Raw genomic sequence first — 13,749 nt, forward strand, 5'->3', positions numbered from 1 at the left:
ATATATATATATATATATATATATTATATATGTGTGTGTGTGTGTGTGTGTGTGTGTGTGTGTGTGTGTGTGTGTGTGTGTGTGTGTGTGTGTGTGTGTGTGTGTGTGTGTGCTTAAGTTTTAACCATATGTAGAAATACTCACATTTCAGTAAAGAACATAATCCTAGTATCACCACGAATAACTGGAGAGTTGAGTAGGAAGATATGTACTAAACCCAAACTTCTTTCTACCATCACCTGGAATCAAGGAATTTATATATTTAATAAAAAGAAATTGAAGGAATTCAAACTGGGTATTTCACTGCCATTACTTAGGAATGAAATGTTACATAATTGTGTAGACACTGTGGTGTGAAATGCACACAAGACAAACACATTATGAAAGCTCACCTTGCAGTTCTTTTGCATACCAAGATGAGCCTGGAATGGTATAGTGTGGGCACGACTCTGCAGAGTGAACCTTAGTTCAGAGCCATCACCTGCACCCACAGTGTTCATCCCATGAAGAGTTATTTTTGTGATTATCATAGGAATTTCCAGTGGCAGCTGTCTTCCTGCTACGACGACTTTTTCATAATAACCCACATACCGACTCTGTGAGTAGAAGTCAAGATTTTCTAAAGATTTCTGCAGTTACATATAAATATAAGGACCATGAATTTCAAATATAGAACCAACACTATAACAGACATTGGAATATGGTATTTTTGTAATTTATTTCCTTACCTGGCTTGGTGTTTCCACACCTTGGAATTTATTTGCTACATTTTTATCAGTTCGACGATCTCCAAAGAAGCCTAGGCAGTGCTCTGCATCTTGGAAAACGCCCAGATCGATCAGGAAAACGCATATCATTGTACCAGTTCGACCTTTACCTCCTTTACAGTGCACAGCAATTATATTACTATCATCTTGTTTCATCCATTCCTGCACACTAGCACTGAAGCGCAGCATATCCCTGCAATGGTGAGAAACGCAGAATATTTATATCATAAAAATATTTGCATGTACTGTACTACAGAACTTATGCTTTCAATTCCTTCTGTTATATTTCAATTTACATACTCTGAGTGATGCCATTAGATTTAGTAATTCAAGAAAGCTAGTTCAGAGGTCCCTTTTGCAGCAGAAAAATACAATGATGCAAGAGACATTTTAGCTAAAACAAAACTGAATAACAAAGTAAGAACATTAAGACCTGAAAATTCTTGCCTCTTCCTATTTAATACAAGAATAAAGCTTTAACAAAAGTAAAAAAATTTCTTCAATGACTAATTCTGCAAAAGATGGCTGTGCTGGAAACTTGGGTATTTAGCAACATGACAACTATTTAAGTGAAGCAATAAATGAGAGTTGACTGATCTGACAAATGAGAACTTACGTGAGTGGTGGGACATTATGGTCATCAATGTGGAATCGTTCGACTCTCCCATGGAAAAGTGTCTCATCGTAGTGCCGCTCTGAACAAAGATTATACAGACGGTAATGCCCAGGATGTTGGGTATCCATAAAGCGAGCTACTTCCTAGTAACAAATATGAGAAAAATATTAAAAACACTTTTCCTAATAACTTCACCCAATTGGGGTGGCCAGAAATTTCTGAATAGATCTCACATAGAAAGGGTAAATGAGTATTTCTCTTAAAGAAATACATGAATTTTGAATCTGAGCCAAAATTTTTGTGTAAACTTTTGCATCAGTTGCACATCAGATCTGGAAATGTTTTTAGAAGCAGAAGATAGTTGTTCAAGATATAAAAAAATGACAAAAAATCAAGTGTACTTCAACTGTGACAATATGGCTTTTCTTCTGTAATATACACTAAAAGCCAAAACACAAAGTCTTTTTTAACCTTAATATCATTCTATACATGGACATTCTACCAGTGGACGGGAATGACATGGCTAGGGACTCTTGGCATGACGTAAGTAAGGTCAAGATCAAATCCATGCTGCTGATAACGTCTTTTGTTTTGTGACACAAACTGGCGAGCACCTCTCTGCAGGTGCCTCCGCTCCCACAGTATTCTAGTTATTCTTACTAGTCGAACTAAACGAAGAGCCACAACCAAGCTGTGAAAATATTGAATGTACGTATAGAATATTAATTCTTCAAAAATTATTTTTTTAGTAATAAAGATTGGAATTCATAATATTGAAGCTTTACAACAAAAATCTTCTGGTTATATTTCAAAACAATGAATTCTGTATTCCTATATCTTATGAAAGGTAAAGAATATTAGTACATACTATACAATATTTCCATTACAAATCACACTTTTAAAATACAGTGCGTAATGGTGAAAATGAAAACCACTGACAAAATGCATCTACGAATCTAATGCTCTTTAATTGGAATATGCATACTTTATCACATAACTACAAATAATTGTCTACGAGACAGTTACCCTGTCGAGAACTAGCTTTAAAAAAAATGAAAAAAAGCTGGAAAATTTTGTAAATGACAAAAAAAGGAAAATTTTGTAAATGACAAATCAAATGGTCATTATTAATTTTTTCAAAGGTGCTTCAATGTCCCTATAATTTATGTCAATGTTTTAAGGGGGGTTGAGTTACAATACAAATTTTCTATGACGAACTGAGAACTTTAAATTTCATATAAAATTTAAAGCACTACATATACAAATCATACTGTCTTCCCTAAAATTAAGAAATACACAATCACCCAATCTTTTGCAGAAATTACAATTTTGCTCCAAATATCACCTTTGTTTTTCCAAAAATTCTCTTGAAATATTTATAAAATTTAAGATCCATACGAGCATTTAGTGTTGATAAAGATTACTGTAAGGATAAAAGATTTCATATTTGTCTATCTATAAACCCCAAACCATATAAAATCCATGTTCATCGCTCTTGACATAAATGAGAACTACCCTTATCTGGCCATTAATGCAATTCTAAACCTCTGCTAAATTTAATTTTTAAATAACAGAAAATGTTTTGATCAACATCAGAAAAATGTTCACCACATGCATCAGGGTTATAATACAAAAAGAGAATAGTCTCTAGCCTCAATTAGTGGCCAGAGTCCCACAGTCCACATCAGCCCAGGTTGTCAAAAGGCACACCTAATCTACACCAAACTGCAAAGCATAAAAACTGAAGATCTCAAGTTACAATATGCACAGAGTACACCCCTTAAGAGAAAGCTAGAGTTGACTTTTAAGTACATAGTACTGTACTTGGCAAATATTTAAAAAAAAAATTTCAACCAACATGATGTCAAAAAATAAGAGAAGGAACAGCAATGCTCCACTCACCTGGCAGGGTTGGAGGGCATGTTTTCTAGGCAGACAGTTACAACAGAAAGAATAAAGGTAAATACAACGAGAAAACAGTCAAGAGCATTGTGCCATGCTCTGAAGAACACTTTAGGCCTGGAAAAGAAAATTAACTCTTATCAGTCTTTCTTCTCACACTTACAATACCAGAAACAAAAATATTTATATGAAATACTGCAAAGCAAGATGTTCATTATTCATGGAAAATCTCAAATTTGAAACTGGATACTGGAAGGAATCATGGAAAATATGCACATGAAGTGCAATTTGTAATAAACCGTAAGTGTTAAATACCTTCACTTATGTCAACCTTTTTATCACTATCATACCTCTATTTCACACACTTCTTAATCCATAGGCATCATCCTTATTTCAAGCAAAATTTCACAGCATAAGCTTAAATTTTACCACCGTCAAATAAGAAATATTTCAACTACACAAAATAGACTTGCAAAGTTATACTACTAATTTTCTTATTCCACCTACTCTATGGTTCATGTCTACAATCATTCTGTCAACATATGAAACACTTCTAGTCCTAAGTACCTATGCAACTCATATCAATCAATTCCATTTTTTATCTATTCATATTAGAATAATTCCACTTTTTATTCATTCTTATTACATTCAACTTCTCTTCACGTTGGCTTGTATTGCATATCCTCAAACCCTACTATATTTCACATAAATATTTTAATTTTGTGAATGCTTTCATATTACTTATTTCACTTCAAATTTTTCTTTACAAGAAATGGCCACTTCTTTACCTCTATTCTCTGCTTGCATCCTCTTGTATCCCACAACTAACAGCTCCCTTATCTCTTATGCCCCTCGCAGATTTATTGTTAACCACACGGGTTTTTCATTGTCCCTTCTCAAATCAGTTTTACCCCCAACAAGCTCAAGTCTAATCTACACACATACAACGGTACACTCAAATCTATACAAACGAAGTCAAAAGCAAACTTACAAGACTATCTGTCTATACTTAATGGTTATATGGTAAAATGAAACAAGGTTTCTGAATTAACAGCCAAAAATTAATAACATCTTGAATTAGATCATATATATTAAATCTTAATTTACATAACACAATGCAAAATATGCCAAGTTATTGAACGTAATCTCATGGGTAAAACGTCTTATGTTACACCCATAAAGTTGTAAGTATGCACAGTCATTCACAATACAGTTAATGCAACATACCCTAAGCCAAATATCCTGAGTATAAACTTCTATCATGAAGTAAGTAGAGAAGGCAGAGAGCAGTATTCCAATGGGTCATTTTGCACATGGGGGTTGAAAAGATCCACAAACAAAATTATCATATCCACCAAGATCAATATGGCTGTCAAGAGTCTCACAACGAAGTGTTCGACAAATCTGCGAGTCCGCCACTGCATGTAACTGAAAATATAAAATAATCGTTGAGTAAACTAAAAATTGTTCTTACAAATGTCTAATGTGCAAATTACAATGGTTTACTATTCCATATGCTAATACGTAATATATTAAGAACTCACTAGAGATTGAAACCAGGTACAGGAGGATTAGACGGATCTTCGAAACCCATCTCAACTTCGATCTCATGTTGATCAGCATCATACTCCAAGAACTTGGTCGTTCTTTGGATTACCTGTTGGTGTAAAGACGAAGAACAGGCCATTTTTCAATTTTTATAGAAGCAGAAAAAAATATATTGCAAGCTGGCAACCTAAATTATGCCTATGTCTGTCCTTTCATAATGAAAAATTAGAGAAACTACTCAGTAAGGATGGTATTTATAAGATAATTAATTCACAAAGCAATGCCCCCTTGCAGCACAGTTATCAAAACCTACAAAGTGAACAATTTTACGGATATTACCTTATTATAAAGGAAACAATCACATTTCTTAATGAAATAAACCTATTTAACGTTAAATACTGTTTTCGAGAATATTGTAATAAACATTCATTCTTTAGTTCACCCTTTCCTTAGGGAATTGAAACATGTAACAAATTTATGTTAATAACAAGGTAATTTATACTTTAGCAGGTGGTCTTTTCAATGAGATAGCGACTGTCAGTTCTAGCTCAAGCGAAGATGTCCCCTCCATGAAAAAAAAATGGTAATCAGGTTAACATTAAGTGAAGGCAATGTTTCACATAAATGATAAGTAATCAGGTAATTCCTAGATTAAAGGTAGTTGGTACTTTTGCAAAAATTGTGACAGTCAGGCCATTCATAATTAAAGTTAAGGTGTAAATGATAATAATTAGGTTATTTATCATAAAGGTGATATCAAAATCTTAGTGGATGGGGTGATAAACAAGCCATTCCTAAAATGTTGACAATCAGCCAATCTTAAATTATGAGAAAGTGGCCCATCCATGAGGTCAATAATCAGGTCATTCCTAGGTCAGCTGAAGGCAATGCTTTTAAGTAATACCAACAATGAGGTCAATAATCAAGTCATTCCTAGGTCAGCTGAAGGCAATGCTTTGAAAGAAATAGTGACAATGATGTCAATAATCAGGTCATTCCTAGGCCTGGCTGAAGGCAATGAATTAAAGTAATGTCGACAATGAGGTCAATAATTAGGTCTTTCTTAGGTCTTCTGAAAGCAATGCTTTAAAGTAATACCGACAACGAGGTCAATATTCAGGTCATTCCCAGGTCTGCTGAAAGCAATACTTTAAAGAAATAGTGACAATGAGGTCAATAATCAGGTCATTCCTAGGTCTGCTGACTTGAGTTGAGTTTAATATAAAATTTAGGCCAAAGGCCAAGCACTGGGACCTATGAGGTCATTCAGCGCTGAAATAGAAATTGACAGTAAAAGGTTTGAAAGGTGTAACAGGAGGAAAACCTCATAATTGCACTATGAATCAAGTGTTAGAAGAGGGTGGAAAGTCAGATGAGAGAAAATGAAAGGAGATACAGTAAAAGGAACGAAAGTGGTTGCAGCTAGGGGCCGAAGGCAAGCTGCAAAGAACCTTAAGTAATGCCTACAGCAGACCGCATGAGGTCCACTGACGGCACTACCCCCATAAAAAGGCTAGGTCTACTGAAGGCAATGCTTTAAAGTACTACCGACAATGAGGTCAATAATAAGGTCATTCCTATGTCTGCTGAAGGCAATGCTTTAAATAAAAAGCGACAATGAGGTCAATCACGTCATTCCTATGTCAGTTGAAGGCAATGCTTTAAAGTAACAGACAATGAGGTCAATAATCAGGTCATTAAGAACCAAACAAAAACTTCTTTCAGTTTTCTTCTGAAGATTGAAAATGAAACCCATAAAATGACTGTGTATAACATGTTTATTTATAGCATTTACAAGTTATTTTAGTACTTGAGTATGGATTAAAATAAAGTGTAAATACTCATAAATAAACACGTTATACACAGTGATTTTGTGAGTTTCTTTTTCAACTATCAGGTCATTCCTAGGTCTGCTGAAGGAAATGCCTTGAAGTAATATCAACAATGAGGTCAATTTGTAATCAGGTCATTCCAAGGTCAGCTGAAAGCAATGCTTTAAAGTAATACTGACAGTGAGGTCAATAATCAAGTCATTCCTAGGTCACCTAAGCGCAATGCTTTAAAGAAATAGCGACAATGAGGTCAATAATCAGGTCATTCATAGGTCAGCTGAAGGCAATGCTTTAAAGAAATAGCGACAATGAGGTCAATAATCAGGTCATTCATAGGTCAGCTGAAGGCAATGCTTTAAAGAAATAGCGACAACCAGGTAAATTCGTCATCAGGTCATTCCTAAGTCAGCTTAAGGCAATGCTTTAAAACAATACCAAAAATGAGGTCAATTTGTAATCAGGTCATTCCTAGGTCTGCTGAAGGCAATGCTTTAAAGTAATACCGACAATGAGGTCAATAATCAGGTCATTCCTAGGTCAATTGAAGGTAATGCTTTAAAGAAATAGCTACAATGAGGTCAATAATCAGGTTATTCCTAGGTCAGCTAAGCAATGCTTTAAAGAAATAGCGACAATGAGGTCAATAATCAGGTCATTCCTAGGTCAGCTGAAGGTAGTGCTTTCAAGAAATAGCCACAATAATCAAATCATTCCTAGGTCTGCTGAAGGCAATGCTTTAAAGAAATAGCGACAATGAGGTCAATTATCAGGTCATTCATAAGTCAGCTGAGGGCAATGTTTTAAAGAAATAGCGACAATGAGGTGAAAAACCAGGTGCATTCCTAGGTCAGCTGAAGGTAATGCTTTCAAGAAATAGCGACAATGTTATCATTGCTTGCTCATGTGAATGTAATACTATTTACTATACTGTGACAACCAGGCGAATCTGTATCTATTCTCACGACAAACGTATACATACAAAGAATTTTGACACCCATTCACTTAAGGGATGGAGACATTTCAAAGAAATGATGATAATCATACCCCTGAGTCATTTCTCACGTTAGTGACTGTGATATCCTCAGCCAATAGTCATGAAATATTTATTTTTCTTTCAAAGGGTTCTAAAAACACCCACTGGGCATAAAGTCATCGGAATCACATCAAACAGTACAAAGCAACTATTTTTAAATTAATCCTTTAAACGATTATCCTTGACAGATAAACAACAAGTTCTTTGATTCTGGCACTAGGCTAAAACATAAAAACAATAAAAAATACACTACAAAAAGGATGAAGTGATTTTTAATAATTAATTAAACAAACCGGCAATTTCATCAGCGAGTCCTAATTTGAATCTCGTATATGAGAGAGAGAGAGAGAGAGAGAGAGAGAATTTTTTTACATAGAGGAGGGAATGTCAATATTCATTGTGTGTGTGTGAGAGAGAGAGAGAGAGAGAGAGAGAGAGAGAGAGAGAGAGAGAAAAAATTTTTTTTTTACACAGACAGAGGGGGGAAAATGTCAATATTTATTGTAAGAGAGATAATGTCTCCTTCTATACTGAGAGAGAGAGAGAGAGAGAGAGAGAGAGAGAGAGAGAGAGAGAGAGAGAGAGAGAGAGAGAGAGAGAGAGAAATTTTCTTACATAGACAGAGGGGGGAATGTCAATATTTATTGAGAGAGAGAGAGAGAGAGAGAGAGAGAGAGAGAGAGAGAGAGAGAGAGAGAGAGAGAGAATTTTTTTTACAGAGGGGGGGAAATGTTTATTGTAACAGAGAGAGAGAGAGAGAGAGAGAGAGAGAGAGAGAATGTCTCTTCTACTGTGTGTGTGAGAGAGAGAGAGAGAGAGAGAGAGATGGAGAGAGAGAGAGAGAGAGAGAGAAATTATTTTTTACTTGAAGAGGGGGGAATGTCGATATTTATTGAAAGAGAGAGAGAGAGAGAGAATTATTTTTACTTACAGGGGGGAATCCATCAATATTTATTGAGAGAGAGAGAGAGAGAGAGAGAGAGAGAGAGAGAGAGAGAGACTTCATACCTGTTTCTGTTCATCTTCTTCGCCCTCATCTCCTCCTTCGGCGGGACCTGTTCCGTTCACGCTGGCCTCCTCTCCCATCGCCTTTTCCTTGAGACCAATGTCGCTGATCTGAATGATTTCGTACGAGTTTCTGAAAAGACGAGAGACCATCACTTAATATCTTGTGTGGCAGTTCTTCTCATCTGCATTTTACTGCTATGTTCACCTACTTTCGCCTGCTTTTTTCCACATAATTTTAAACAGAGGCCCAATTCACATCAATGTAATATATAACTATACTCTGTTTTTTTTCATCTGTCCATCCGCCTGTGGTGTTTTTGTATGGTAACACTGCGTCCCGGGCTTTAGATAGTTACGTTATGTGTAAGTTTTAGGTAAATAAAAGGATATCTGGGTGTACATTTGCAACTGAAAAGTGTTTTAACAATTTACTGTATGCGAATTACACCGTTAATATTCGAAATAGGATATTATTATAATCGTTGAAAGTAAGCTGAATGTCACTATCTAAAGCCCGGGACGCAGTGTTACCATACAAAAAAACCACAGGTGGATGGATGGAAAAAAACAGAGTATAGTTTACTAAATTGTCAAAAAGGACGGCAAATTGATCATGAGTCAAATCCAGACACCTTGGACATAACGTACCAACCAGTAGTTCGGGACGAAGGGCTACATTCATTCTGCGTACTTATCCGTTGGTCCCATCCGCGGTCTAGATATCTGGATCATAGTCCCCTCCACAGTCTAGATATCTGGACCATAGTCCCCTCCATGGTCTAGATATCTAGACCATGGTCCCCTCCACGGTCTAGATATCTGGACCATAGTCCCCTCCACAGTCTAGATATCTAGACCATGGTCCTCTCCACAGTCTAGATATCTGGACCATGGTCCTCTCCACGGTCTAAATATCTGGACCATAGTCCCCTCCACAGTCTAGATATCTGGACCATAGTCCCCTCCACGGTCTAGATATCTGGACCATAGTCCCTTCACAGTCTAGATATCTGGACCATAGTCCCCTCCACGGTCTAGATATCTGGACCATGGTCCCATCTGTACGTAACGTCCTTAAAGTTTATGTGTCATCTTCCAGCATGGGGTCAACCTCTCCCACCAACTAAGAAAGAATTAACCTTGGGGGACCCTAAGGCTTTGTGTATCTTCCAGAAGTTCAGATCAAGGTTAATTCCTTCTAAATAATTAGGGGCCACTGTGAGACAGGGTACAGCCCGAGCTGGACAACTAAATCTGTAGGATGTTAAATGTGTAGGATTAATAAAACCCCGCTGTCCAGTGATGAGTGTATTGCAGAGTGATACATACTGCAAGAGCGCCAGTTGCAAACTGACTCGGTTGGAGGGAAACGCCAACCTTCCCCCCGAGGCAGGAAAACCAAGTCCCGTTTACTTCTACAATCTTATATCTCCCTTCCAAAATTTTTATTTAATTATAAGCAAGAGATGCTAAAAAATGGTTATAATAATTAAATGAAAATTTGATATTACAAAAAATAGATGTATGCACAATGCATATCCCCCAAAAAATAACACAAAAAGCAATGAACTTTTGTGATAAACAATCAAACAAATGAATAAGCAACATATTGCAAGTTACATGTTCATTCTGTAATGGAGGCAGCTGAATTAACTGGGTAGAGCATAACTTAACTCGTTCACACAGTTTATGACATAATCGGACAGCCACCTCAGGCATGTAGTTTGCCTCTTGGGGCGTGCTGGTGCCTGTGGCTGCATTGATTCGGTGGCTGACGGTGCGGGCAGGTGGGTCTGTGAGATGACGGGAACGTCGGTGCTGTTGGTGGGTGCGATGTGTCTCCTGTTTCTTAGTGACAGCTGTCCACTTCCGTCCAATTTGACTCTGTACTGCCATTGGGGGAGGGAGTCCACCACCAACCCTGTACAATCCCATTCCTTTCTTGCCTGATTTTGCACTCTTACATGGGCCCCTACCTCCAAGGGTTTGAGTGTCCTAGTGGCATGATTGGCACAGATTTTCTCTTGGTTGGTGGCCATTTGAAGTTCATGCCTACACAATACCTGTTCCCAGTGCCTGTCGACCAGGTAATGTTGCTTGGCCGTGGGAACACCATCTCGTAATTGCTTCCCAGTCGCCAACTGTGTGGGACTTGTTGACTTTGAGGATGGGCATGTTCAGGTATTGCAACACTGCAAGAGAGGCCTTGTTGCAGTCCAGGCTGCCTCTATCCCCCTGTGTTTGCCCTGGTGATTCTTTTCCCGGTTTTTACAGCTGCTTCTGCCCTACCATTTGATTGCGGGAAATGTGCTGATGAGAGGTGCACCTTGACCCCCATCTCCTGAAGAAGACAGACATTTCTTTGCTTACCAGGTTAGTGCCTCCATCCGTGGACACTTCCTCTGTGGCCCCCCATCTCGTGAAGTAGCCTCTTGGCACTGACATTAATCTCTATGAAGCAGCTCCATTGGGGAAATGGGCTATTTCCATCCATCCTGTGAGTCTATCAGTGTACGCCATGTACATGCGCCCCTCCTACTGAAACATATCCACAACTATGCACTGGAAGGGGTATTCTGGGGGCGGTGTGATGACCATCGCTTCCTCAGGTAAGGATGGAGCGTGCATGTCGCAAATAATGGACTTATTCCTGTGGTGCTGAAGGTCACCCTCCATGCCAGGCCAATAAAGAGATTGTCTGGCTCTCCTGAGTATGGAGTTGAGCCCTTGGTGACCTGCATGTAGATGTGCTGACACATTGACAAAGTTCTTCTGGAATCACTAGTTGTACGCACCCATCTTTGTATGTGTAGAACACAATTTTCTGACATTGAAAGGCTATCTCTCACACCGTAAAATGGCTTAAGGTAGGCCACCTCCTGCACCTTTTGTGGGGGCCCGTCACCTGCAGACTCTTACCATCAGCAACTGATATACCGGATCTTCGGCTGCCGCTGCACTGACGGTCTTCTCATCCATCATGAGCCCATCCCTAAGTAGCATCTCAGTCGCTGCCACAGTGACGGCAGCTGCCATGTCGTCCTCTAGCTCAACGTCACAGTTGTCGGGCAGCACGCAGGGCAGGGAAGCGAGACAGGAAGTCGGCCACACAATTTTTCCTTCCTGGTAGATACCTGATGGTGAATCTGTATTGAAGGGTCTTCTCTTTTAGCCTGAACAACCTGGGGTTGTCTATGTCTGCCAAGGCTCTGTCCCCCAGGAGCTTGACAAGAGGTCAGTGGTCAGTAATAAGGATGAAGTCAAGGCATCCCAGCAGAAGCAGCCTAGCCTTCCTTAGGCACCACACCACAGTAGAAAGGGGATCCCTTTCTACTGCAGCATACTCAGCCTCGGCGGGGGACAGGTTTCTACTTCCGCATAGGGCAATTCTCCATTCATCTTTACAGAAGAATTGCATATCAGCAGCTTTGCAGTTGCAATATTGCTGGAGAATGACGAATCCTATGCCTTCCCTGCTCCAGTCCATGATGGCAGCCATAGGGTGAGACTTATTGTAGTACGCAAGGCTATCCCTGGTCAGCTTGCAGATGGTGTCCTGAGCACTCCTGAATTTCTCCCGCAGACACCCGTCCCAGAAGACATGTTCGCCCATTTGCTTCTTCTTCAGGAGGTCCCTCAATGGTTCCATGATGGGGGCAGCCACAAGGAATGGCATCAACTGGTTAACAAAGCTGAACCACTACCTGATGTTGGTAATTGTTAACTTGGGCGCCATAGGGAACTTCCAAATGGCTGCAAGGCTGTCGTCGGTTGGTTTATAGCTTTCCCAACCCAATTAGAACCCAATGAATTCTACCCCTCTCCTGCAGAAGTTGAATTTTTCGGGCTTAAGTGTGATGCCCTTTGCCTCACACGTTGCCAGGAAGTTGTATGTGTGCCAGAAGGTTTTTCAACCTCACTGTCATAAAGAAGGGTGTATCTATGCACTTATACTTCCGTGGTATGTACTTGATGGCGTCGTTGAATCATCATGTGTAGGCATCAGAGGCAGAGCAATGGCCCATGGGGTCCTGTGGTACTGGAAGCAACCCCAGGGTGTGATGAACGTCATCAGGCGGCGGCTTTCCTTGTCAAGTTCCACCTAGTGGAACCCCCAGTAAGGTTCGGCAGTTGTCTTAAGAGTGTTGGGGGATGCTGGCTACCATGTCGAGGGGCGCTGGACTGTGATGTGTCTCTCTTCTGCAGGAGGCATTCAGGCGTTGATGGTTCACTGTGCATGGTGGGTGACCTGACTTCTTCGCCACCACCACCATTCGTGCACACCACTCCATCACTTCCTCCGCGGGAACTTCTTGGATGACGCCCTTCTGCATGTCTTCTTCAAGCTGGGCCTTCACCTAGGCTTCTCAGTGCTTAGGAACTGTTGTGAGAATATGGCATGTGTAGGGCACGGCGCTCGGTATCAGATGGATGCGGTGGGGCTCCCCCACCATCACTGGTAATGGCTCCATGGTCATATTGAATGTCATCGATGAGAAGTGTTGGAGTATTCATTGCTCCAAGTGTGGGATGTTCTCTTTGATGGGTGGTAATGGAATTGACGAAGGTCTGGGTGGTAGGGTTGTGTTGGTAGACACACTTGCTGACATTGGACTTGGAAGATAGTGTGGAAAGTTGTTTGGGACAAGACCAAGGTCTTTACATGCAGAGGGAGAGAGAGATGTAAAGCGACTTGGCAGATTTGATGAAATAAACCTCCTGTACACTTGTGCGATTCCTGAAGGAAATCCGAAAGACTGCGGTTCCCAGGCACTCCAGTTGTAATTTGGCAAAATCTCTTAAGCCAGCCCAACACTGCAGCAGCACAGGTCTTACGTTGAAAAATGACAGCATCTCCGTGCCTACAACACACACTTGAGCCCCTGTATTGGCGACAGCACTCACGTTCATGAACCTGGGCACTTCTCTCTCTGCCACACATACCAGAACAGTTGGTTGGGAGAGGTGGTGTTGCAGCGACAACTGCTTGTCGTGGGGTCCGATGGTGTCTTCTTTTTTCTGCAGTATTTTTTGATGTGCCTG

General features: G+C 39.8%; 1 protein-coding gene and 1 pseudogene across 4 annotated transcripts in view; both read right to left on the bottom strand.

Moving 5' to 3' along the window:
* Positions 1-13,749, bottom strand: part of LOC135197008 (phosphatidylinositol 3,4,5-trisphosphate 3-phosphatase TPTE2-like) — a 288,008-nt gene that overhangs the window by 46,936 nt on the left and 227,323 nt on the right. The window lies entirely within an intron of this gene.
* The window catches only part of LOC135196566 (phosphatidylinositol 3,4,5-trisphosphate 3-phosphatase TPTE2-like), a 189,619-nt pseudogene continuing 176,010 nt past the window's right edge, over positions 141-13,749 (bottom strand).

The sequence above is a fragment of the Macrobrachium nipponense genome, chromosome 18 (assembly GCF_015104395.2).
Source record: "Macrobrachium nipponense isolate FS-2020 chromosome 18, ASM1510439v2, whole genome shotgun sequence".
NCBI lineage: Eukaryota > Metazoa > Arthropoda > Malacostraca > Decapoda > Palaemonidae > Macrobrachium > Macrobrachium nipponense.